This window comes from Oncorhynchus masou, unplaced genomic scaffold, assembly GCF_036934945.1.
Source record: "Oncorhynchus masou masou isolate Uvic2021 unplaced genomic scaffold, UVic_Omas_1.1 unplaced_scaffold_3097, whole genome shotgun sequence".
NCBI classification, from domain to species: Eukaryota; Metazoa; Chordata; class Actinopteri; order Salmoniformes; family Salmonidae; genus Oncorhynchus; species Oncorhynchus masou.
The window spans coordinates 16,313-44,103 of NW_027009515.1; the positions used below are offsets into that span (position 1 = coordinate 16,313).

The 27,791-nt window shown below is 43.3% G+C and overlaps 1 pseudogene; it reads left to right on the plus strand.

The window, feature by feature from the left end:
* Positions 1-26,352, plus strand: part of LOC135534173 (receptor-type tyrosine-protein phosphatase-like N) — a 39,361-nt pseudogene extending 13,009 nt beyond the window's left edge.
* The last annotated feature ends 1,439 nt before the right edge of the window (positions 26,353-27,791 follow it).

Sequence of the window (27,791 nt, forward strand, 5' to 3'; positions counted from 1 at the left end):
TGGTGAATTATGTTGTTTATATAATAGGCCTGCTGGTGAATTAGTCATGTTTATATAATAGGCCTGCTGGTGAATTAGTCATGTTTATATAATAGGCCTGCTGGTGAATTAGTCATGTTTATATAATAGGCCTCTGGTGAATTAGTCATGTTTATATAATAGGCTTCCCTGGTATTAGTCATGTTTTTATAAAATAGGCCTGCTGGTGAATTAGTCATGTTTATACAATAGGCCTGCTGGTGAATTAGTCATGTTTATATAATAGGCCTGCTGGTGAATTAGTGATGTTTATATAATAGGCCTGCTGGTGAATTAGTCATGTTTATATAATAGGCCTTCTGGTGAATTAGTGATGTTTATATAATAGGCCTGCTGGTGAATTAGTCATGTTTATATAATAGGCCTGCTGGTGAATTAGTCATGTTTATATAATAGGCCTGCTGGTGAATTAGTCATGTTTATATAATAGAGCTGCTGGTGAAATAGTGGTGTTTATATAATAGGCCTGCTGGTGAATTAGTGATGTTTATATAATAGGCCTGCTTGTGAATTAGTCATGTTTATATAATAGGCCTGCTGGTGAATTAGTGATGTTTATATAATAGGCCTGCTGGTGAATTAGTCATGTTTATATAATAGGCCTGCTGGTGAATTAGTCATGTTTATATAATAGGCCTGCTGGTGAATTAGTCATGTTTATGTAATAGACCTGCTGGTGAATTAGTCATGTTTATATAATAGGCCTGCTGGTGAATTAGTCATGTTTATATAATAGGCCTGCTGGTGAATTAGTCATGTTTATATAATAAGCCTGCTGGTGAATTAGTGATGTTTATATAATAGGCCTGCTGGTGAATTAGTGATGTTTATATAATAGGCCTGCTGTTGAATTAGTCATGTTTATATAATAGGCCTGCTGGTGAATTAGTCATGTTTATAAAATAGGCCTGCTGGTGAATTAGTCATGTTTATATAATAGGCCTGCTGGTGAATTAGTCATGTTTATATAATGGGCCTGCTGGTGAATTAGTCATGTTTATATAATAGGCCTGCTGGTGAATTAGTCATGTTTATATAATAGGCCTGCTGGTGAATTAGTCATGTTTATATAATAGGCCTGCTGGTGAATTAGTCATGTTTATATAATAGGCCTGCTGGTGAATTAGTCATGTTTATATAATAGGACTGCTGGTGAATTAGTCATGTTTATATAATAGGCCTGCTGGTGAATTAGTGTTGTTTATATAATAGGCCTGCTGGTGAATTAGTCATGTTTATATAATAGGCCTGCTGGTGAATTAGTCATGTTTATATAATAGGCCTGCTGGTGAATTAGTCATGTTTATATAATAGGCCTGCTGGTGAATTAGTCATGTTTATATATATAGGCCTGCTGGTGAATTAGGTGTTGTTTTTATATAATAGGCCTGCTGGTGAATTAGTCATGTTTATATAATAGGCCTGCTGGTGAATTAGTCATGTTTATATAATAGGCCTGCTGGTGAATTAGTCATGTTTATATAATAGGCCTGCTGGTGAATTAGTCATGTTTATATAATAGGCCTGCTGGTGAATTAGTCATGTTTATATAATAAGCCTGCTGGTGAATTAGTGATGTTTATATAATAGGCCTGCTGGTGAATTAGTGATGTTTATATAATAGGCCTGCTGTTGAATTAGTCATGTTTATATAATAGGCCTGCTGGTGAATTAGTCATGTTTATAAAATAGGCCTGCTGGTGAATTAGTCATGTTTATATAATAGACCTGCTGGTGAATTAGTCATGTTTATATAATAGGCCTGCTGGTGAATTAGTCATGTTTATATAATAGGCCTGCTGGTGAATTAGTCATGTTTATATAATAGGCCTGCTGGTGAATTAGTCATGTTTATATAATAGGCCTGCTGGTGAATTAGTCATGTTTATATAATAGGCCTGCTGGTGAATTAGTCATGTTTATGTAATAGGCCTGCTGAATTAGTCATGTTTATATAATAGGCATGCTGGTGAATTAGTCATGTTTATATAATAGGCCTGCTGGTGAATTAGTCATGTTTATATAATAGGCCTGCTGGTGAATTAGTCATGTTTATATAATAGGCCTGCTGGTGAATTAGTCATGTTTATATAATAGGCCTGCTGGTGAATTAGTCATGTTTATATAATAGGCCTGCTGGTGAATTAGTGATGTTTATATAATAGGCCTGCTGGTGAATTAGTGATGTTTATATAATAGGCCTGCTGTTGAATTAGTCATGTTTATATAATAGGCCTGCTGGTGAATTAGTCATGTTTATAAAATAGGCCTGCTGGTGAATTAGTCATGTTTATATAATAGACCTGCTGGTGAATTAGTCATGTTTATATAATAGGCCTGCTGGTGAATTAGTCATGTTTATATAATAGGCCTGCTGGTGAATTAGTCATGTTTATATAATAGGCCTGCTGGTGAATTAGTCATGTTTATATAATAGCCTGCTGGTGAATTAGTCATGTTTATATAATAGGCCTGCTGAATTAGTCATGTTTATATAATAGGCCTGCTGGTGAATTAGTCATGTTTATATAATAGGCCTGCTGGTGAATTAGTCATGTTTATATAATAGGCCTGCTGGTGAATTAGTCATGTTTATATAATAGGCCTGCTGGTGAATTAGTGTTGTTTATATAATAGGCCTGCTGGTGAATTAGTCATGTTTATACAATAGGCCTGCTGGTGAATTAGTCATGTTTATATAATAGGCCTGCTGGTGAATTAGTCATGTTTATATAATAGGCCTGCTGGTGAATTAGTCATGTTTATATAATAGGCCTGCTGGTGAATTAGTCATGTTTATATAATAGGCCTGCTGGTGAATTAGTCATGTTTATATAATAGGCCTGCTGGTGAATTAGTCATGTTTATATTATAGGCCTGCTGGTGAATTAGTCATGTTTATAAAATAGGCCTGCTGGTGAATTAGTCATGTTTATATAATAGGCCTGCTGGTGAATTAGTCATGTTTATATAATAGGCCTGCTGGTGAATTAGTCATGTTTATATAATAGGCCTGCTGGTGAATTAGTCATGTTTATATAATAGGCCTGCTGGTGAATTAGTCATGTTTATATAATAGGCCTGCTGGTGAATTAGTCATGTTTATATAATAGGCCTGCTGGTGAATTAGTCATGTTTATATAATAGGCCTGCTGGTGAATTAGTCATGTTTATATAATAGGCCTGCTGGTGAATTAGTCATGTTTATATAATAGGCCTGCTGGTGAATTAGTGTTGTTTATATAATAGGCCTGCTGGTGAATTAGTCATGTTTATATAATAGGCCTGCTGGTGAATTAGTCATGTTTATATAATAGGCCTGCTAGTGAATTAGTCATGTTTATATAATAGGCCTACATGGTGAATTAGTCATGTTTATATAATAGGCCTGCTGGTGAATTTGGTCGTGTTTATATAATAGGCCTGCTGGTGAATTAGTCATGTTTATATAATAGGCCTGCTGGTGAATTAGTCATGTTTATATAATAGGCCTGCTGGTGAATTAGTCATGTTTATATAATAGGCCTGCTGGTGAATTAGTCATGTTTATATTATAGGCCTGCTGGTGAATTAGTCATGTTTATATAATAGGCCTGATGGTGAATTAGTCATGTTTATATTATAGGCCTGCTGGTGAATTAGTCATGTTTATATAATAGGCCTGCTGGTGAATTAGTCATGTTTATATAATAGGCCTGCTGGTGAATTAGTCATGTTTATATAATAGGCCTGCTGGTGAATTAGTCATGTTTATATAATAGGCCTGCTGGTGAATTAGTCATGTTTATATAATAGGCCTGCTGGTGAATTAGTCATGTTTATATTAGTGCTGGTGAAATATGTTTATATAATAGGCCTGCTGGTGAATTAGTGATGTTTATATAATAGGCCTGCTTGTGAATTAGTCATGTTTATATAATAGGCCTGCTGGTGAATTAGTGATGTTTATATAATAGGCCTGCTGGTGAATTAGTCATGTTTATATAATAGGCCTGCTGGTGAATTAGTCATGTTTATATAATAGTCCTGCTGGTGAATTAGTCATGTTTATATTAGGCCTTCTGGTGAATTAGTCATGTTTATATAATAGGCTTCCTGGTGAATTAGTCATGTTTATAAAATAGGCCTGCTGGTGAATTAGTCATGTTTATATAATAGGCCTGCTGGTGAATTAGTCATGTTTATATAATAGGCCTGCTGGTGAATTAGTCATGTTTATATAATAGGCCTGCTGGTGAATTAGTCATGTTTATATAATAGGCCTGCTGGTGAATTAGTGATGTTTATATAATAGGCCTGCTGGTGAATTAGTCATGTTTATATAATAGGCCTGCTGGTGAATTAGTCATGTTTATATAATAGGCCTGCTGGTGAATTAGTCATGTTTATATAATAGGCCTGCTTGTGAATTAGTCATGGTTATATAATAGGCCTGCTGGTGAATTAGTGTTGTTTATATAATAGGCCTGCTGGTGAATTATTCATGTTTATATAATAGGACTGCTGGTGAATTAGTGATGTTTATATAATAGGCCTGCTGGTGAATTAGTCATGTTTATATAATAGGCCTGCTGGTGAATTAGTCATGTTTATATAATAGGCCTGCTGGGAAATTAGTCATGTGTATATAATAGGCCTGCTGGTGAATTAGTCATGTTTATATAATAGGCCTACTTTTGAATTAGTCATGTTTATATAATAGGCCTGCTGGTGAATTAGTCATGTTTATATAATAGGCCTGCTGGTGAATTAGTCATGTTTATATAATAGGCCTGCTGGTGAATTAGTCATGTTTATACAATAGGCCTACTGGTGAATTAGTCATGTTTATATAATAGGCCTGCTGGTGAATTAGTCATGTTTATATAATAGGCCTGCTGGTGAATTAGTGTTGTTTATATAATAGGCCTACTGGTGAATTAGTCATGTTTATATAATAGGCCTACTGGTGAATTAGTCATGTTTATATAATAGGCCTGCTTGTGAATTAGTCATGTTTATATAATAGGCCTGCTGGTGAATTAGTGATGTTTATATAATAGGCCTGCTGGTGAATTAGTCATGTTTATACAATAGGCCTACTGGTGAATTAGTCATGTTTATATAATAGGCCTGCTGGTGAATTAGTCATGTTTATATAATAGGCCTGCTGGTGAATTAAAATGTCATATAATACTACCAATTTTTTTAATGATATTGCCTTCACATGAATTATGTTTGAATCATTATTTTAGAGTTATTTTCTTCCTTTTTTTGAAACAATAAAATTGAATACCACATTTATCAGCTAGGCTGAATACAATCAAAGACAATAACACCAAAACATGGTGTTTAAGGGCAAGAGAAGATCATGTTAAGGGGGCAACTGTGTCTCTACCGTTCGCTCCACTTTAGTAGTTTTGCTTTAGAAGGTTAAACAGTATGTAGTGTGCTCTTTTCTCTCTCTGCTCTCACCTCAGCTAGAGGTGCCAGCTGGCGGTGGGGGGGTTGCTGTGGTTACAGGGTCGGTTTGGCACTGTGATGAAAGACGTGATGATGTAACGTGTCTGCCTCCCGTTACTGGCCTGCAGATAACAGCTAATCATTCCTCTACAATGAGTCACTTTTACTTTCTAAAGAAGGTGTTGATTGTATAAATCAAACATTTTATTTGCCATTTCAGCATTATTGTGATCATTATATTGATCATTATTGTAGTCATATTGTGATCATTATTGTGGTCATTATTGTGATCGTTTATTGTGATCATTATTGTGGTCATTATATTGGTCATTATTGTGGTCATTATTGTATTCGTTATTGTGATCATTGTTGTGATAGATTATTGTGGTCATTATATTGGTCATTATGTCATCATTGTTGTGGTCATTATTGTGATCATGTTCATGTCAGTGGTTCTGCTTGTGACTGCAGTGATGGAGTCAGGGATTATCTGTGGCTGACTGGTTGGCTGATAAGGGTTAGAGGTCAAGGGTCAGGGGTTTGAAGAGGGGGTTCCTGGAACACTGCATTTCTTTTAACCCTCTCTAGAAAGGCTGATTTTGTTATATGGTGTTTTGTTCTTTGTTTCTTGTGTTATACTGCTATGTTGCTGACTAGTGTTTAGTGGGGTCAGAAGTCAGTAATGTATTCATTATATTCACTGCCCCTCCCAGGATACTTACCCCCTCTCTACAGCTCTTAACCCCTACCCCCTCCAGGACCTTACCCCCTCTCACAACTCCTCCCCTACCCCAGGACCTTACCCCTCTCTCTACAACTCTTAACCCCCCCAAGGACCTTACCCGTCTCTACAACTCTTAACCCCAGGACCTTACCCCCCTCTCTACAACTCTTAACCCCTCCCCAAGGACCTTACCCCCTCTCTACAACTCTTAACCCCAGGACCTTACCCCCTCTCTACAGCTCTTAAACCCCCGCTGACTTTACCCCCTCTCTACAGCTCTTAACCCCCAGGACCCACTGCCCCCTCTCTACAACTCTTAACCCCAGGACCTTACCCCCTCTCTACAACTCTTAACCCCCAGGAACTTACCCCCTCTCTACAACTCTTAACCCCAAGACCCTTACCCCTCTCTACAACTCTTAACCCCAGGACCTTAACCCCTCTCTACAACTCTTAACCCCAGGACATTACCCCCTCTCTACAACTCTTAACCCCCAGGACCTTACCCCTCTCTACAACTCTTAACCCCCAGGACCTTACCCCCTCTCTACAACTCTTAACCCCCAAGGACCTTACCTCTCTACAACTCTTAACCCCTCAAGGACCTTACCCCCTTTCTACAACTCTTAACCCCAAGGACCTTACCCCTCTCTACAACTTTTAACCCAGACCTTACCCCCTACTCTACAACTCTTAACCCCTACCCCCCCTCCCCAGGACCTTACCCCCCCTCTACAACTCTTAACCCCCAGGACATTACCCCCTCTCTACAACTCTTAACCCCCAGGACCTTACCCTCTCTACAACTCTTAATCCCCAGGACCTTACCCCCTCACAACTCTTAACCCTACCCCCCCTCCTCCAGGACCTTACCCCATCTCTACAACTCTTAACCCTACCCCCCAGGACCTTACCCCTCTACAACTCTGCTAACCCAAGGACATTACCCTCTCTACAACTCTTAACCCCCAGGACCTTACCCCCTCTCTACAACTCTTAACCCCCAGGACCTTACCTCCTCCTCTACAACTCTTAACCACCAGGACATTACCCCCTCTCTGCAACTCCTTAACCCCCTAGGACCTTACCCCCTCTCTACAACTCTTAACCCCCAAGGACCTTACCCCTCTCTACAACTCTTAACCCCCAAGGACCCTTACCCCCTCTCTGGTTAACTCTTAACCCTACACCCTCCCAGGACCTTACCCCCTCTCTACAATCTTAACCCCCCCAGGACCTTACCCCCCTCTACAACTCTTAACCCCCCCAGGACCTTACCCCCTCTCTACAACTCTTAACCCCAGGACCTTACCCCCTCTCTACAACTCTTAACCCCTACCCCCTCCAGGACCTTACCCCATCTCTACAACTCTTAACCCCTACACCCTCCCAGGACCTTACCCACCTCTCTACAACTCTTAACCCCCAGGACCTTACCCCCTCTCTACAACTCTTAACCCCCAGGACCTACCCCTCTCTACAACTCTTAACCCCCAGGACCTTACCCCCCCTCTACAACTCTTAACCCCCTACCCCCTCCTCCAGGACCTTACCCCATCTCTACAACTCTTAACCCTACCCACCAGGACCTTACTCCCTCTCTACAACTCTTAACCCCCAGGACATTACCCTCTCTACAACTCTTAACCCCTAATTCTACCTGCCAGCTCCTCCTCTTGCAGCTCCTCTTCTGCCCCAGTATAAAGACCTGTCCATCTCCGCTACGTCCCAAATGGCAACCTATTCCCATAGGGCTCTAGACTAAAGTAGTGCACTATATAGGAATAGGGGCTCTGGTCTATAGTAGTGCACTATGTAGGGAATAGGGTTCTGGTCTATAGTAGTGCACTATGTAGGGGAATAGGGCTCTGGTCTATAGTAGTGCACTATATACAGGGAATAGGGCTCTGGTCTATAGTAGTGCACTATATAGGGACTAGGGCTCTGGTCTATAGTAGTGCACTATACAGGGAATAGGGCTCTGGTCTATAGTAGTGCACTATACAGGAATAGGGCTCTGGTCTATAGTAGTGCACTATATAGGGAATAGGGCTCTGGTCTATAGTAGTGCACTATACAGGGAATAGGGCTCTGGTCTATAGTAGTGCATTATTACAGGGAATGGGGCTCTGGTCTATGTAGTGCACCATACAGGGAATAGGGCTCTGGTCTATAGTAGTGCACTATACAGGAATAGGGCTCTGGTCTATAGTAGTGCACTATACAGGGAATAGGGCTCTGGTCTATAGTAGTGCACTATATAGGGAATAGGGCTCTGGTCTATAGTAGTGCCCTATACAGGGAATAGGGCTCCTGGTCTATAGTAGTGCACTATTTAGTGAATAGGGCTCTGGTCTATAGTAGTGCACTATGTAGGGAATAGGGCTCTAGTCTATAGTAGTGCACTATGTAGGGAATAGGGCTCTGGTCTATAGTAGTGCACTATGTAGGGAATAGGGCTCTGGTCTAAAGTAGCACTATATAGGGAATAGGCCTCTGGTCTAAAGTAGTGCACTATATAGGGAATTGGGCTCCTGGTCTACAGTAGTGCACTATATAATGAATAGGCTCTGGTCTAAAGTAGTGCACTATATAGGGATTAGGGTGCCATTTTGCGATACGCACTCCCTTCGAGGGCCCCTCTGGAGTAGCAGGTGAGGGGAGCCCCAGTCCGAAGCCCAGTCCCTCCGTCCATGCTCCCCCTCCCGGACATTTTAAGGAGAGAGAGGGAGAGAGAGAGAGAAAAAAATTGGTTTGAATGTCCAGGGTGTTAGTTAGTGGGGTGTAGGTTGGATCACTAGAAGTGAGCAGGGCGCCCGCTTCCCTAACGACCACACATTGCACCGAGCATTTTTCTCTGTTGCCATGGAAGAAGCCTGGGCTTTCCAGTCCTCCTCACTGAGGCTGCCAGACACCAGCTTCATCAGACAGGGTAGTATCATGCTGTGCTCTCATTCTCTATCTTTGTCTCTCAATTCAATTTCAATATAAGGGCTTTATTGGCATGGAAACATATGTTTACATTGCCAAAGCAAGTGAAATAGATAAACAAAAATGAAAATCCCATATTGTTTGGATAGTCAAGTTACACAAAGTTCTGACTTACACACCCCACCAGACATGCCACCAGGGGTCTTTCCCCCAAACCTAGAACAAATTCAAGAAAGTTTACCGTTTTATATAGAGCCATTATTGTATGGAACTCTGTTCCATCTCATTGGAAGTAAGAATTTGTTAATAACTTACTTACCTAGTTAAAATATCTATATATATTTGGCAGGAGGTTAGGAAGTGCAGCTCAGTTTCCACCTCATTTTGTGGGCAGTGAGCACGTAGCCTTTCTTCCTTTCTCAATCGCAAGGCTATTATATATATATATATATATAATTTTCAGTTTTCAGCTGTGTTATTTTATTAACAAGGACATTTCTAAGTCACCCCAAACTTTTGAACGGTAGTATACATGTAAACAAACAGGTATCTTTGTCGACATGAATCTCTCTCTCTCTCTCTCCAGAGAAGCGAGGGACATGGGCGCCCATGCCACGCGGGTGAGGGAGGGGTCCAGTGGGCTGGTATTGACGCTGGTGTCCATGGCGTGTGTGGGCGGCGTGGTAGTGGTGAGCGTTGACCATCGCCTGTCTCCGACACCACGCCAAGCAGCTGGCCTCAGGGAAACTGGGTCTCGGCCGAGGAGGACCGGAGACACACGTTGACTACCAGGTAGGAGAGGTCAGGATGTACTCCCAAATGACACCCTATTCTTTATATAGAGAACTACTTCTAAAGCGTTGGTGCACGTCAAAACAAACAAAACATTTGATGACGTTGGAAAACATTGGATTTGCAAAAAGTCATCAACCTAAAGGAATTCTGTCATTATTTTCACCCAACTTTTAATCTAATCAAATTTTTTTAAATTATGTTTGTGGATTTCATATTGAAAATATATATAGATAATTGGTTAATTGGTTTGACTTATGTACACCCGAGGCAACGGACATTCAGGAGAGTATTATGGGATGCTGTGTGCTCTATTCATTCTCTTTACAGCCCTGCCGTTAGTTGAAGGCAGCCAATCCAATAGTTTCAGAGAAGTAGTTACTTTCTTAGATCTGTATTCAAATAGCTTTAAAAAGTAGTCATTTTTAGGGGGTCTGTATTTAAATAGCTTTAAAAAGTAGTCCTTTTTAGGGGATCTGTATTTAAATAGCTTTAAAAAGTAGTCCTTTTTAGGGGATCTGTATTTAAATAGCTTTAAAAAGTAGTCCTTTTTAGGGGGTCTATATTCAAATAGCTTTAAAAAGTAGTCCTTTTTAGGGGGTCTATATTCAAATAGCTTTAAAAAGTAGTCCTTTTTAGGGGGTCTATATTCAAATAGCTTTAAAAAGTAGTCCTTTTTAGGGGATCTGTATTCAAATAGCTTTAAAAAGTAGTCCTTTTTCGGGTGTCTGTATTCAAATAGTTATACACTGCTCAAAAAATAAAGGGAACACTTAAACAACACAATGTAACTCCAGGTCAATCACACTTCTGTGAAATCAAACTGTCCACTTAGGAAGCAACACTGATTGACAATACATTTCACATGCTGTTGTGCAAATGGAATAGACAACAGGTGGAAATTATAGGCAATTAGCAAGACACCCCCAATAAAGGACTGGTTCTGCAGGTGGGGACCACAGACCACTTCTCAGTTCCTATGCTTCCTGGCTGATGTTTTGGTCACTTTTGAATGCTGGCGGTGCTTTCACTCTAGTGGTAGCATGAGACAGGAGTCTACAACCCACACAAGTGGCTCAGGTAGTGCAGCTCAACCAGGATGGCACATCAATGCGAGCTGTGGCAAGAAGGTTTGCTGTGTCTGTCAGCAGTGTCCAGAGCATGGAGGCGCTACCAGGAGACAGGCCAGTACATCAGGAGACGTGGAGGAGGCCGGAGGGAGGGCAACAACCCAGCAGCAGGACCGCTACCTCTGCCTTTGTGCAAGGAGGAGCAGGAGGAGCACTGCCGGAGCCCTGCAAATGACCTCCAGCAGGCCACAAATGTTCATGTGTCTGCTCATACTCCATGAGGGTGGTATGGGGCCCGACGTCCACAGGTGGGGGGTTATGCTTACAGCCCAACACCGTGCAGGACGTTTGGCATTTGCCAGAGAACACCAAGATTGGCAAATTTGCCACTGGCGCCCTGTGCTCTTCACAGATGAAAGCAGGTTCACACTGAGCACATGTGACAGGACGTGACAGAGTGGAGAACGTTCTGTTGCCTGCAACATCCTCCAGCATGACCGGTTTGGCAGTGGGTCAGTCATGGTGTGGGGTGGCATTTCTTTGGGGGCCGCCCAGCCACTCCATGTGCTCTCCAGAGGTAGCTAGGCCCGAGATGAGATCCTCAGACCCCTTGTGAGACCATATGCTGAAGATGCGATTGGCCCTGGGTTCCCTCCTAATGCAAGACAATGCTTGACCTCATGTGGCTGGAGTGCAAGAGGGAAGGCATTGATGCTATGGACTGGCCCGCCCGTTCCCCAGACCTGAATCCAATTGAGCACATCTGGGACATCATGTCTCGCTCCATCCACCAACGCCACGTTGCACCACAGACTGTCCAGGGAGTTGGTGGATGCTTTAGTCCAGGTCTGGGAGGAGATCCTCAGGAGACCATCCGCCACCTCATCAGGAGCATGCCCAGGCGTTGAAGGGAGGTCATACAGGCACGTGGAGGCCACATACACTACTGAGCCTCATTTTGACTTGTTTTAAGGACATTACATCAAAGTTGGATCAGTCTGTAGTGTGGACTCCAAATCCAGACCTCCATGGGTTGATAAATTTGATTTCCGTTGATATTTTTTGCGTGATTTTGTTGTCAGCACATTCAACTATGTAAATAAAAAAGTATTTAACAAGAATATTTCATTCATTCAGATCTAGGATGTGTTATTTTAGTGTTCCCTTTATTTCTGTTGAGCAGTGTAGTTCGCTCCACCTGGAAAGAGGGTTCCTTTCCCAGTTAAACCTCTAGTTCTCCCGGTCTGTCACCGGTAAGGGGGATGTTAGAGGTCAGGCTTTAGTGAACATGAAAGACTGGGGGGGGGGTTCTCAATCACAGTGATGATGATGATGACGATCCTGATCGAATGTAATACACCTTCATTATTGTGACAACAATCACCAAACTACTTACTCTGCTTCACATGACACATGACTTGAAGATGATAGTAAACAGGTGTCATAATGATGAAGATGTTTACAATAAAATGAGGATGATAGTAAACCGGAGGAGTCATAATAACATAGGTGTTAACAACGAACGATGATTATCACAGATGAAAATGATGATACCCAGTTGGCTTCCTCGTTTTAAATGTCTTTGTTCATTTTCTCAGACGTTGTTGACGATATAATCATATTTATGAGCTGATGAAAGTGATGAACATCTTGTTTAGTGGAATCTCTCTCTCTCTCTCTCTCTCTGTTGACTTTCTCAGGAGCTCTGCAGGCAGCACATGGCAGCCAAGCCGTCGTTCAGTCGTCACAGAGGCGGTGGGTTGGGGAGCGGGGGGTCGGAGGGGACAGACACCTCCAGGGTGAGCAGTGTGTCGCCCCAGTTCAGTGACGGCCCACAACACAGCCCCTCCTCACACAGCAGTACGCCCTCCTGGAGCGAGGAGCCCGCCCAGTCCAACATGGACATCTCTACTGGTCACATGATACTGGTCAGTATCAGGGTATAGGGTCATTATATTTGCTACTGGTCATATCAGAGGGTATGGGGTCATTATATTTACTACTGGTCAGTATCAGAGGGTATGGGGTCATTATATTTACTACTGGTCAGTATCAGAGGGTATGGGGTCATTTATATTTACTACTGGTCAGTATCAGGGTATAGGGTCATTATATTTGCTACTGGTCAGTATCAGAGGGTATGGGGTCATTATATTTACTACTGGTCAGTATCAGAGTGTATGGGGTCATTATATTTACTACTGGTCAGTATCAGAGGGTATAGGGTCATTAGATTTACTACTGGTCAGTATCAGAGGGTATGGGGTCATTATATTTACTACTGGTCAGTATCAGAGGGTATGGGGTCATTATATTTACTACTGGTCAGTATCAGAGGGTATGGGGTCATTATATTTACTACTGGTCAGTATCAGAGGGTATGGGGTCATTATATTTACTACTGGTCAGTATCAGAGTGTATGGGGTCATTATATTTACTACTGGTCAGTATCAGGGTATAGGGTCATTAAATTTACTACTGGTCAGTATCAGAGTGTATGGGGTCATTATATTTACTACTGGTCAGTATCAGAGGGTATGGGGTCATTATATTTACTACTGGTCAGTATCAGAGGGTATAGGGTCATTATATTTACTACTGGTCGGTATCAGAGGGTATGGGGTCATTATGTTTACTACTGGTCAGTATCAGAGGGTATGGGGTCATTATGTTTACTACTGGTCAGTATCAGAGGGTATAGGGTCATTATATTTACTACTGGTCAGTATCAGAGGGTATGGGGTCATTATGTTTACTACTGGTCAGTATCAGAGGGTATGGGGTCATTATATTTACTACTGGTCAGTATCAGAGTGTATGGGGTCATTATATTTACTACTGGTCAGTATCAGAGGGTATGGGGTCATTATATTTACTACTGGTCAGTATCAGAGGGTATGGGGTCATTATATTTACTACTGGTCAGTATCAGAGTGTATGGGGTCATTATATTTACTACTGGTCAGTATCAGAGGGTATGGGGTCATTATATTTACTACTGGTCAGTATCAGAAGGTATGGGGTCATTTATATTTACTACTGGTCAGTATCAGGGTATAGGGTCATTATATTTGCTACTGGTCAGTATCAGAGGGTATGGGGTCATTATATTTACTACTGGTCAGTATCAGAGTGTATGGGGTCATTATATTTACTACTGGTCAGTATCAGAGGGTATAGGGTCATTAGATTTACTACTGGTCAGTATCCAGAGGGTATGGGGTCATTATATTTACTACTGGTCAGTATCAGAGGGTATGGGGTCATTATATTTACTACTGGTCAGTATCAGAGGGTATGGGTCATTATATTTACTACTGGTCAGTATCAGAGGGTATGGGGTCATTATATTTACTACTGGTCAGTATCAGGGTATAGGGTCATTATATTTGCTACTGGTCAGTATCAGAGGGTATGGGGTCATTATATTTACTGCTGGTCCAGTATCAGAGTGTATGGGGTCATTATATTTACTACTGGTCAGTATCAGAGGGTATAGGGTCATTAGATTTACTACTGGTCAGTATCAGAGGGTATGGGGTCATTATATTTACTACTGGTCAGTATCAGAGGGTATGGGGTCATTATATTTACTACTGGTCAGTATCAGAGGGTATGGGGTCATTATATTTACTACTGGTCAGTATCAGAGGGTATGGGGTCATTATATTTACTACTGGTCAGTATCAGAGTGTATGGGGTCATTATATTTACTACTGGTCAGTATCAGGGTATAGGGTCATTAAATTTACTACTGGTCAGTATCAGGAGTGTATGGGGTCATTATATTTACTACTGGTCAGTATCAGAGGGTATGGGTCATTATATTTACTACTGGTCAGTATCAGAGGGTATAGGGTCATTATATTTACTACTGGTGGGTATCCAGAGGGTATGGGGTCATTATGTTTACTACTGGTCAGTATCCAGAGGGTATGGGGTCATTATGTTTACTACTGGTCAGTATCAGAGGGTATAGGGTCATTATATTTACTACTGGTCAGTATCAGAGGGTATGGGGTCATTATGTTTTTACTACTGGTCAGTATCAGAGGGTATGGGGTCATTATGTTTACTACTGGTCAGTATCAGAGGGTATGGGGTCATTATATTTACTACTGGTCAGTTTCAGAAGGTATGGGGTCATTATATTTACGACTGGTCAGTATCAGAGGGTATGGAGTCCTCAACTCAACATGTGACATTGACATAAAAAACAGTGATACACCTTACTACTGTAATGTGAAAGCTATAGGGCTGGTTTCCCGGACAAAGATTATGCCTGGTCCTCCACTGTTGAGGAGATTGAGCATGCTTTTTAGTCCAGGACCAGGTTTAATCTGTGACCAGGACCGGGTTCAATCTGTGAAGAGGACCGGGTTCGATCTGTGACCAGGACTGGGTTTAATCTGTGACCAGGACCGGGTTCAATCTGTGAAGAGGACCGGGTTCGATCTGTGACCAGGACTGGGTTTAATCTGTGACCAGGACCGGGTTCAATCTGTGAAGAGGACCGGGTTCAATCTGTGACCAGGACTGGGTTTAATCTGTGACCAGGACCGGGTTCAATCTGTGAAGAGGACCGGGTTCAATCTGTGACCAGGAAACGGATCCTCATTATTTAATAATGATAACGTTCTGAAGCTATCATCAAAACACGCTGTACACTGTTACAGCTAGTAGAATATATGTTACAGCTTGTAGAATATATGTTACAGCTAGTAGAATATCTGTTACAGCTAGTAGAATATATGTTACAGCTTGTAGAATATATGTTACAGCTAGTAGAATACCTGTTACAGATAGTAGAATATCTGTTACAGCTTGTAGAATATCTGTTACAGCTTGTAGAATATCTGTTACAGCTAGTAGAATATCTGTTACAGCTAGTAGAATATGTGTTACAGCTAGTAGAATATCTGTTACAGCTTGTAGAATATGTGTTACAGCTAGTAGAATATCTGTTACAGCTAGTAGAATATCTGTTACAGCTAGTAGAATATCTGTTACAGCTAGTAGAATATCTGTTACAGCTAGTAGAATATCTGTTAGAGCTAGTAGAATATCTGTTACAGCTTGTAGAATATCTGTTACAGCTTGTAGAATATCTGTTACAGCTTGTAGAATATGTGTTACAGCTAGTAGAATATGTGTTACAGCTAGTAGAATATGTGTTACAGCTAGTAGAATATCTGTTACAGCTAGTAGAATATCTGTTACAGCTAGTAGAATATCTGTTACAGCTAGTAGAATATCTGTTACAGCTAGTAGAATATATGTTACAGCTTGTAGAATATCTGTTACAGCTAGTAGAATATATGTTACAGCTAGTAGAATATCTGTTACAGCTAGTAGAATATGTGTTACAGCTAGTAGAATATGTGTTACAGCTAGTAGAATATCTGTTAGAGCTAGTAGAATATCTGTTACAGCTTGTAGAATATCTGTTACAGCTAGTAGAATATCTGTTACAGCTAGTAGAATATCCCATGGGAACGGGGAGGAGATTCTGAACTCTCCTCTTAACGTTAGTGTTCCTCTCTGCCTCTTAACATTAGTGTTCCTCTCTGCCTCTTAACGTTAGTGTTCCTCTCTGCCTCTTACCGTTAGTGTTCCTCTCTGCCTCTTAACGTTAGTGTTCCTCTCTGCCCCTTAACGTTAGTGTTCCTCTCTGCCCCTTAACGTTAGTGTTCCTCTCTGCCTCTTAATGTTAGTGTTCCTCTCTGCCCCTTAACGTTAGTGTTCCTCTCTGCCTCTTAACGTTAGTGTTCCTCTCTGCCCTTAACGCTAGTGTTCCTCTCCCCTTAACGTTAGTGTTCCTCTCTGCCCCTTAACGCTAGTGTTCCTCTCTGCCCTTAACGTTAGTGTTCCTCTCTGCCCCTAACGTTAGTGTTCCTCTCTGCCCCTTAACGCTAGTGTTCCTCTCTGCCCCTTAACGCTAGTGTTCCTCTCTGCCCCTTAACGTTAGTGTTCCTCTCTGCCCTTTAACGTTAGTGTTCCTCCTGCCCCTTAACGTTAGTGTTCCTCTCTGCCCTTAACGTTAGTGTTCCTCTCGCCCTTAACGTTAGTGTTCCTCTGCCCCTTAACGCTAGTGTTCCTCTCTGCCATAACGTTAGTGTTCCCTCTGCCCTTAACGCTAGTGTTCCTCTCTGCCCTTAACGTTAGTGTTCCTCTCTGCCCTTTAACGCTAGTGTTCCTCTCTGCCCCTTAGCGTTAGTGTTGCTCTCTGCCCCTTGCGTTAGTGTTCCTCTCTGCCCCTTTAACGCTAGTGTTCCTCTCGCCCCCCTAACGCTAGTGTTCCTCTCTGCCCCTTAACGCTAGTGTTCCTCTGCCCTTAACGTTAGTGTTCCTCTGCCCCTTAACGTTGGTGTTCCTCTCTGCCCCTTAACGTTAGTGTTCCTCTCTGTTCCCCCTTAACGTTAGGGGTGTTCCTCTGCGCCCTTAACGTTAGTGTTCCTCTCTGCTCCCTTAACGTTGGTGTTCCTCTCTGCACCTTAACGTTAGTGTTCCTCTCTGCCCCCTTAACGTTAGTGTTGCTCTCTGCCCCTTAACGCTAGTGTTCCTCTCTGCTCCCTTAATGTTAGTGTTCCTCTCTGCCCCCTTAACGTTAGTGTTCCTCTGCCCTTAGCGTTAGTGTTCCTCTCTGCCCCTTAGCGTTAGTGTTCCTCTCTGCCCCTTAACGTTGGTGTTCCTCTCTGCCTTAACGTTAGTGTTCTCCTTAACGTTAGTGCCCCTTAACGTTAGTGTTCCTCTCTGCCCCTTAACGTTAGTGTTCCTCTCTGCCCCTTAACGTTAGTGTTCCTCCTCTGCCCCTTAGCGTTAGTGTTGCTCTCTGCCCCTTAACGTTAGTGTTCCTCTCTGCCTTTAACGTTAGTGTTCCTCTCTGCCCCTTAACGTTAGTGTTCCTCTCTGCCCCTTAACGCTAGTGTTCCTCTCTGCCCTTAACGTTAGTGTTCCTCTCTGCCCCTTAACGTTGGTGTTCCTCTCTGCCCTTAAGTTAGTGTTCCTCTCTGCCCCTTAACGTTAGTGTTCCTCTCTGCCCCTTAACGTTAGTGTTCCTCTCTGCCCCTTAACGCTAGTGTTCCTCTCTGCCCTTAGTGTTCCTTCTGCCCCTTAACGTTAGTGTTCCTCTCGCTCCCTTAACGCTAGTGTTCCTTCTGCCCTTAACTAGTGTTCCTCTGCCCCTTAACTAGTGTTCCTTTTCTCGCCTCTTAACGTTAGTGTTCCTCTCTGCCCCTTAACGTTAGTGTTCCTCTCTGCCCCTTAACGTTAGTGTTCCTCTCTGCCCCTTAACGTTAGTGTTCCTCTCTGCCCCTTAACGTTAGTGTTCCTCTCTGCCCCTTAACGTTAGTGTTCCTCTCTGCCCCTTAACGTTAGTGTTCCTCTCTGCCCCTTAACGTTAGTGTTCCTCTCTGCCCCTTAACGTTAGTGTTCCTCTCTGCCCCTTAACGTTAGTGTTCCTCTCTGCCCAGGCCTATATGGAGGATCATCTGGAGAATAAGGACCGTCTGCTGAAGGAGTGGGAGGATCTTTGTTCCTACCAGGCTGAACCCAGTGCTGTCACTGTAGCACAGAGTGAAGCCCACCTGGTGAAGAACCGCTGTCCGGACTCTCTTCCCTGTGAGTCTTACATACCTCCCCTCGGGTTTATCCTCCTCCGGTCTTAGGTTGGGATTCAAACGGACTCAGACGAACAACCTGTTCACTGTGGTTGACTTCATGTGGATTTCCGCTTGAGCTGGCATCCGTAGCGTTTACAGCAAAAGTGATCTCAGGGAAAATGCCTTTAAAAGTCTATTGCTGTTCACAGGCCGTTAATTAAACTGTGTTGGATTGGCATCTTATGTCTGTACCTCCTGTACAGCTTGGTCTGTTACTATCTGTTCTGATCCTCCTGTACAGCTTGGTCTGTTACTATCTGTTATGTTCTGTGCCTCCTGTACATCTTGGTCAGTTATTATCTGTTATGTTCTGTACCTCCTGTACAGCTTGGTCAGTTATTATCTGTTATGTTCTGTACCTCCTGTACAGCTTGGTCTGTTATTATCTGTTATGTTCTGTGCCTCCTGTACAGCTTGGTCAGTTATTATCTGTTATGTTCTGTACCTCCTGTACAGCTTGGTCAGTTATTATCTGTTATGTTCTGTACCTCCTGTACAGCTTGGTCTGTTATTATCTGTTATGTTCTGTGCCTCCTGTACAGCTTGGTCAGTTATTATCTGTTATGTTCTGTACCTCCTGTACAGCTTGGTCAGTTATTATCTGTTATGTTCTGTACCTCCTGTACAGCTTGGTCAGTTATTATCTGTTATGTTCTGTACCTCCTGTACAGCTTGGTCAGTTATTATCTGTTATGTTCTGTACCTCCTGTACAGCTTGGTCAGTTATTATCTGTTATGTTCTGTACCTCCTGTATAGCTTGGTCAGTTATTATCTGTTATGTTCTGTGCCTCCTGTACAGCTTGGTCTGTTACTATCTGTTATGTTCTGTACCTCCTGTACAGCTTGGTCAGTCACTATCTGTTTTATTCCAGATGATCATTCCCGTGTGAAACTGAAGGCGGAGAGCAACTCCACCAAAGAAGACTACATTAACGCCAGCACCATAGTAAGACCTCTGACTGCTACTCTTGAGATGGTGATGGTGTAGACTTTGTCCCGTAGTTGACACAATGTCACACGTCACATATGTCATTATTATTCTCTCTCTGTAAACCCCAGATTGACCATGACCCTCGACTGCCTGCTTACATCGCCACCCAGGGACCACTGGCACACACAATCGCTGACTTCTGGCAGGTCAGTAGCACACACCATCGCTGACTTCTGGCAGGTCAGTAGCACACACCATCGCTGACTTCTGGCAGGTCAGTGGCACACACCATTGCTGACTTCCGGCAGGTCAGTGGCACACACCATCGCTGACTTCTGGCAGGTCAGTAGCACACACCATCGCTGACTTCTGGCAGGTCAGTAGCACACACCATCGCTGACTTCTGGCAGGTCAGTAGCACACACCATCGCTGACTTCTGGCAGGTCAGTAGCACACAGTACTCTGAGGAAACATTATTGCTAACACTAAAGACTGTGGTAGTCAAAGGTGACCAATACTGTGTATTTGTTGTGTATTAGTACATTTGACACAGATATCTCACAGTGTGCCGGTATAGTACACTGCTGTTTTAACTGCTGTGTTGTTCTATAGACAGTCTGGGAGAATGGCTGTACAGTGATAGTGATGATGACAGCCCTGGTTGAGGATGGAGAGATTCAGTGTGTTCGCTACTGGCCTGATGAGGGATCCCTCTACCACATCTACGAGGTGAGGGGTCTGATCCTGGATAGAGACACAAGCTGGTGTGTGTGTGTGTGTGTGTGTGTGTGTGTGTGTGTGTGTGTGTGTGTGTGTGTGTGTGTGTGTGTGTGTGTGTGTGTGTGTGTGTGTGTGTGTGTGTGTGTGTGTGTGTGTGTGTGTGTGTGTGTGTGTGTGTGTTTGCGCATCTCACTGTGACTGAGAATATTTTTATTATTGTTCTTCTTCTTAGTTTTCTTTGTGTTTGACCAAATACAACGCTATTTCTCTGTTTAAAAAATTAACAACATACTTTGCATGCTTATAGAGAAGGGGCACTCAATATGTAATGCACTGACACTAATGACTGATGATAGGTTGAAAGAAATTGATAATAAGAAGATTGTAGGAGCTGTACTGTTAGATTTCGGTGCAGCCTTTGATATTATTGTCCATGACCTGTTGTTGAGAACTTGTGTTATGGCTTTTCAACGTCTGTCATATCCTGGATTCAGAGCTATCGATCTAATAGAACTCAAAGGGTTTTCTTTAATAGAAGTGTCTCTAATGTCAAACAGGTAAAGTGTGGTGTACCGCAGGGCAGCTCTCTAGGCCCTCTACTCTTTTCTATTTTTACCAATGACTTGCCACTGGCATTTTAAAAAGCCTTTCTGTCCCTGTATTCTGAAGATTCAACCATATACACATCAGCAACCACAGCTAATGAAGTCACTGAAACCCTTAACAAAGAGTTGCAGTCTGTTTTGGAAAGAGTGGCCAGTAAGAAACTTATCCTGAACATCTCTAAAACTAAGAACATTTTATTTGGTACAAATCATTCCTTAAGTTCTAGACCTCGGCTGAATCTGGTAATGAATGGTGTGGCTGTTGAACACGATGAGGAAACTGAATTACTTGGTGTTACCTTAAACTGTCATGGTCAAAACATATAGATTGAATGGTTGTAAAGATGGGGAGAGGTCTGTCTGTAGTAAAGAGATGGGGAGAGGTCTGTCCGTAATGAAGAGATGGGGAGAGGTCTGTCCGTAATAAAGAGATGGGGAGAGGTCTGTCCGTAATGAAGAGATGGGGAGAGGTCTGTCTGTAATAAAGAGATGGGGAGAGTTCTGTCTGTAATAAAGAGATGGGGAGAGGTCTGTCTGTGATAAAGAGATGGGGAGAGGTCTGTCTGTAATAAAGAGATGGGGAGAGGTCTGTCTGTAATAAAGAGATGGGGAGAGGTCTGTCTGTAGTAAAGAGATGGGGAGAGGTCTGTCTGTAATAAAGAGATGGGGAGAGGTCTGTCTGTAATAAAGAGATGGGGAGAGGTCTGTCTGTACAAAGAGATGGGAGAGGTCTGTCTGTAATAAAGAGATGGGGAGAGGTCTGTCTGTAATAAAGAGATGGGGAGAGGTCTGTCTGTAATAAAGAGATGGGGAGAGGTCTGTCTGTAGTAAAGAGATGGGGAGAGGTCTGTCTGTAATAAAGAGATGGGGAGAGGTCTGTCTGTAATAAAGAGATGGGGAGAGGTCTGTCTGTAGAAAGAGATGGGGAGAGGTCTGTCTGTAATAAAGAGATGGGGGAGAGGTCTGTCTGTAATAAAGAGATGGGGAGAGGTCTGTCTGTAAAAGAGATGGGAGAGGTCTGTCTGTAATAAAGAGATGGGGAGAGGTCTGTCTGTAATAAAGAGATGGGGAGAGGTCTGTCAGTAATAAAGAGATGCTCTGCTTTTTTGACACCACACTCCACAAAGCAAGTTCTGCAGGCTCTAGTTTGGTCTAATCTTGATTATTGTCCAGTCATATGGTATAGTGCTGCAAGGAAAGACCTAGTTAAGCTGCAGTTGTTCCAGAACAGAGCGGCACGTCTTGCTCTTCATTGTAATCAGAGGACTGATATAAATACTATGCATACCAGTCTCTCTTGGCTAAGAGTTGAGGAGAGAAATATTAATGTGTTGAAAAGGTCAGAGCAAAAGTTTCCTACCAGGTGAATTTATATTATATATCTCTATGGATATTCCCTACCAGGTGAATTTGGTCTCTGAACACATCTGGTGTAAGGACTTCCTGGTTCGTAGTTTCTACCTGGAAGAACGTTCAGACCCAGGAGACTGAACCCTGACACAGTTCCACCTTGCTCAGCTGGCCCTCCAACGGAATCCCTACCTCCACACGCCCTCTGCTGGACTTCCGCAGGTACTGCAAATAGCCTAGAGGTTAGAGCTTTGGGCCAGTAACTGAAAGGTTGCTGATATAGAAATATCCGAGCCGTCAAGGTGAAAAATTCTGTCAATGTGTCCTTGAGCAAGACACTTGACCCTAATTTGCTCCAGGTGCGCCATACTACTATATGCCTGACCCTGTAACACAATGTATTTCACTACACCTATCTGGTCTGTGTGTCAATATATTTCACTGCACCTATCTGGTCTGTGTGTCAATATATTTCACTGCACCTATCTGGTCTGTGTGTCAATATATTTCACTGCACCTATCTGGTCTGTGTGTCAATATATTTCACTGCACCTATCTGGTCTGTGTGTCAATATATTTCACTGCACCTATCTGGTCTGTGTGTCAATATATTTCACTGCACCTATCTGGTCTGTGTGTCAATATAGTTCACTGCACCTATCTGGTCTGTGTGTCAATATAGTTCACTGCACCTATCTGGTCTATGTGTCAATATAGTTCACTGCACCTATCTGGTCTGTGTGTCAATATATTTCACTGCACCTATCTGGTCTGTGTGTCAATATAGTTCACTGCACCTATCTGGTCTATGTGTCAATATAGTTCACTGCACCTATCTGGTCTATGTGTCAATATATTTCACTGCACCTATCTGGTCTGTGTGTCAATATAGTTCACTGCACCTATCTGGTCTGTGTGTCAATATAGTTCACTGCACCTATCTGGTCTGTGTGTCAATATAGTTCACTGCACCTATCTGGTCTATGTGTCAATATAGTTCACTCACTGTAAAACAATATATTTCACTGCACCTATCTGGTCTATGTGTCAATATAGTTCACTGCACCTATCTGGTCTATGTGTCAATGTAGTTCACTCACTGTAAAACAATATATTTCACTGCACCTATCTGGTCTGTGTGTCAATATATTTCACTGCACCTATCTGGTCTGTGTGTCAATATATTTCACTGCACCTATCTGGTCTGTGTGTCAATATAGTTCACTGCACCTATCTGGTCTGTGTGTCAATATATTTCACTGCACCTATCTGGTCTGTGTGTCAATATAATTCACTGCACCTATCTGGTCTATGTGTCAATATAGTTCACTGCACCTATCTGGTCTGTGTGTCAATATATTTCACTGCACCTATCTGGTCTGTGTGTCAATATATTTCACTGCACCTATCTGGTCTGTGTGTCAATATATTTCACTCACTGTAAAACAATATATTTCACTGCACCTATCTGGTCTGTGTGTCAATATAGTTCACTGCACCTATCTGGTCTATGTGTCAATATATTTCACTGCACCTATCTGGTCTGTGTGTCAATATAGTTCACTGCACCTATCTGGTCTATGTGTCAATATAGTTCACTGCACCTATCTGGTCTGTGTGTCAATATAGTTCACTGCACCTATCTGGTCTATGTGTCAATATATTTCACTGCACCTATCTGGTCTGTGTGTCAATATATTTCACTGCACCTATCTGGTCTGTGTGTCAATATATTTCACTGCACCTATCTGGTCTGTGTGTCAATATAGTTCACTCACTGTAAAACAATATATTTCACTGCACCTATCTGGTCTGTGTGTCAATATATTTCACTGCACCTATCTGGTCTGTGTGTCAATATATTTCACTCACTGTAAAACAATATATTTCACTGCACCTATCTGGTCTGTGTGTCAATATAGTTCACTGCACCTATCTGGTCTATGTGTCAATATAGTTCACTGCACCTATCTGGTCTGTGTGTCAATATAGTTCACTCACTGTAAAACAATATATTTCACTGCACCTATCTGGTCTGTGTGTCAATATATTTCACTGCACCTATCTGGTCTGTGTGTCAATATATTTCACTCACTGTAAAACAATATATTTCACTGCACCTATCTGGTCTGTGTGTCAATATATTTCACTGCACCTATCTGGTCTATGTGTCAATATAGTTCACTGCACCTATCTGGTCTGTGTGTCAATATAGTTCACTGCACCTATCTGGTCTATGTGTCAATATAGTTCACTGCACCTATCTGGTCTGTGTGTCAATATAGTTCACTGCACCTATCTGGTCTATGTGTCAATATAGTTCACTGCACCTATCTGGTCTGTGTCAATATAGTTCACTGCACCTATCTGGTCTATGTGTCAATATAGTTCACTGCACCTATCTGGTCTGTGTGTCCCTGTCTTCCTGGTTCTACTGTGTACTGTAGCTGTAACCTAGTAGCAGATGGGGGTCTGTGAAACTCACTCCTCAGCCTCAGGTGTCTCCTCTTGCACTGCCGAATAGGATGAGAAGCTTCGGGAGGCGGTCGTGTCTGTTTGCAAGGCAGAGGTCCAGGGTTAGAGCCTCGGGTATGAGCGAGGCGGAGGAACGGTACTCGCTAAGCAAACAGCGTGATGTCCTGTTCACTATCATATGGCCCCATAGGGTCCTGTATGACCGAGCCTCCTTGACCTTTGACCCTGACATGATTAATGAAACCCGTGTGCTGTGTATTAGCCTTCATTTTTAGTTGTCCCTCCCTGATTGTCCCTCTTCTTCCTCTAGCCATCTCTCGTTCCAAATCCAATTCAATTCAATTCAAGGGCTTTATTGGCATGGGAAACATGTTAACATTGCCAAAGCAAGTAAGGTAGATAATATATAAAGTGAACCATCTATATCTCTCCGTCCCTCTCTCTCAGTGACGGTGGTCAGCTATAGGCCCTTGGGGTTCCCACATCTCCCAGTGTCATTTTTGCGATTTGCAGCTAGTAGTCTGGGTCCAGTTGCATAGTCACAAAAATGATTATTGGCAGGTGTGACTGCAGCAGGAGTCGACGCAGACCGGATAGTCCATCAGTCTCCTCCTCCTTTCATCTTTCCTTCCATCCTTCCATCTTTCCTTCCTTCTAACCTTCCTTCCATCCTTCCATCCTTTTTTCCATCCTTCCATCTTTCCTTCCTTCTAACCGTCCTTCCATCCTTTTTTCCATCCTTCCATCTTTCCTTCCTTCTAACCTTCCTTCCTTCCATCATCCCTTTCTTCCTTCCCTCCTCTACTCCTCCCTCACTTTCTGTCCTGTCCACTGAAGGGTTGAGTTTCTCTAACCTCAACCTCAAAGACTATTGTTTTATAACTAACTAACGAATTGTTATCCTTTAGGCAGGCAGAGTTTGGCATGTTGTTTTTCTGTGTATGGTTTAAGATCAGTACAGTAGAAATGTAACACAGTACTGCAGTACCCAATTTAAACTTGTCAGCTAAAATGATATTTTATGATATATTCTCTATCCATCCTCCCTCCATGCCCCTCCCTCCCTCCCACCCCCTCCCTCTCTCCTACCCCCTCCCTCTCTCCTACCCACCCCCTCCCTCCCTCTCTCCCACCCACCCCTCCCTCTCTCCCCCCCTCCCTCCCACCCTCGCTCTCTCCCACCCCCTCGCTCTCTCCCACCAACCCCTCCCTCTCCCCCACCAACCCTCCCTCTCTCCCACCAACCCTCCCTCTCTCCCACTCACCCCTCCCTCTCTCCCACTCACCCCTCCCTCTTTCCCACCCACCCCTCCCTCTCTCCCACCCACCCCTCCCTCTCTCCCACCCTCCCTCCCACCCCCTCGCCTCCACCCCTCGCTCTCTCCCACCCCTCGCTCTCTCCCACCCTCGCTCTCTCCCACCCCTCGCTCTCTCCCACCAACCCCTCCCTCTCTCCCACTCACCCCTCCCTCTCTCCCTCCCACCCCTCCCTCTCTCCCACCCACCCCTCTCTCTCTCCCTTCCTCCCTTCTCGTCCTCTGCCTCCCTCCAACAGGAAGGTGAATAGATGCTACAGAGCTCGATCCTGCCCCATCATCGTCCACTGCAGGTAAACTTAGCTCAGTGTCTTCATCGACAAAGGGCCATAGAAGTTGGCTGTGCAGCACAAACAGGTAGGTAGGATTGGCTGTGCAGCACAAACAGGTAGAAGTTATTGTGCAGCACAAACAGGTAGAAGTTGGCTGTACAGCACAAACAGGTAGAAGTTGGCTGTGCAGCACAAACAGGTAGAAGTTGGCTGTGCAGCACAAACAGGTAGAAGTTGGCTGTGCAGCACAAACAGGTAGGCTGGCTGTACAGCAAACAGGTAGAAGCTGGCTGTGCAGCACAAACAGGTAGAAGCTGGCTGTGCAGCACAAACAGGTAGAAGTTGGCTGTGCAGCACAAACAGGTAGAAGTTGGCTGTGCAGCACAAACAGGTAGAAGTTGGTTGTGCAGCACAAACAGGTAGAAGTTGGCTGTGCAGCACAAACAGGTAGAGTTGGCTGTGCAGCACAAACAGGTAGAAGTTGGCTGTGCAGCACAAACAGGTAGAAGTTGGCTGTGCAGCACAAACAGGTAGAAGTTGGCTGTGCAGCACAAACAGGTAGAAGTTGGCTGTGCAGCACAAACAGGTAGAAGTTGGCTGTGCAGCACAAACAGGTAGAAGTTGGCTGTGCAGCACAAACAGGTAGAAGTTGGCTGTGCAGCACAAACAGGTAGAAGTTGGCTGTGCAGCACAAACAGGTAGAAGTTGGCTGTGCAGCACAAACAGGTAGAAGTTGGCTGTGCAGCACAAACAGGTAGAAGTTGGCTGTGCAGCACAAACAGGTAGAAGTTGGCTGTACAGCACAAACAGGTAGAAGTTGGCTGTGCAGCACAAACAGGTAGAAGTTGGCTGTACAGCACAAACAGGTAGAAGTTGGCTGTGCAGCACAAACAGGTAGAAGTTGGCTGTGCAGCACAAACAGGTAGGGTTGGCTGTGCAGCACAAACAGGTAGAAGTTGGCTGCGAGCACAAACAGGTAGAAGCTACTGTGCAGCACAAACAGGTAGAAGTTGGCTGTGCAGCACAAACAGGTAGAAGTTGGCTGTGCAGCACAAACAGGTAGAAGTTGGCTGTGCAGCACAAACAGGTAGAAGTTAGAAGGCTGTGCAGCACAAACAGGTAGAAGTCACTGTGCAGCACAAACAGGTGGTAGCTGGCTGTGCAGCACAAACAGGTAGAAGTTGGCTGTGCAGCACAAACAGGTAGAAGTTGGCTGTGCAGCACAAACAGGTAGAAGTTGGGCTGTACAGCACAAACAGGTAGAAGTTGCTGTGCAGCACAAACAGGTAGAAGTTGGCTGTGCAGCACAACAGGTAGAAGTTGGCTGTGCAGCACAAACAGGTAGAAGTTGGCTGTGCAGCACAAACAGGGTAGAAGTTGGCTGTGCAGCACAAACAGGTAGAAGTTGGCTGTGCAGCACAAACAGGTAGAAGTTGGCTGCACAGCACAAACAGGTAGAA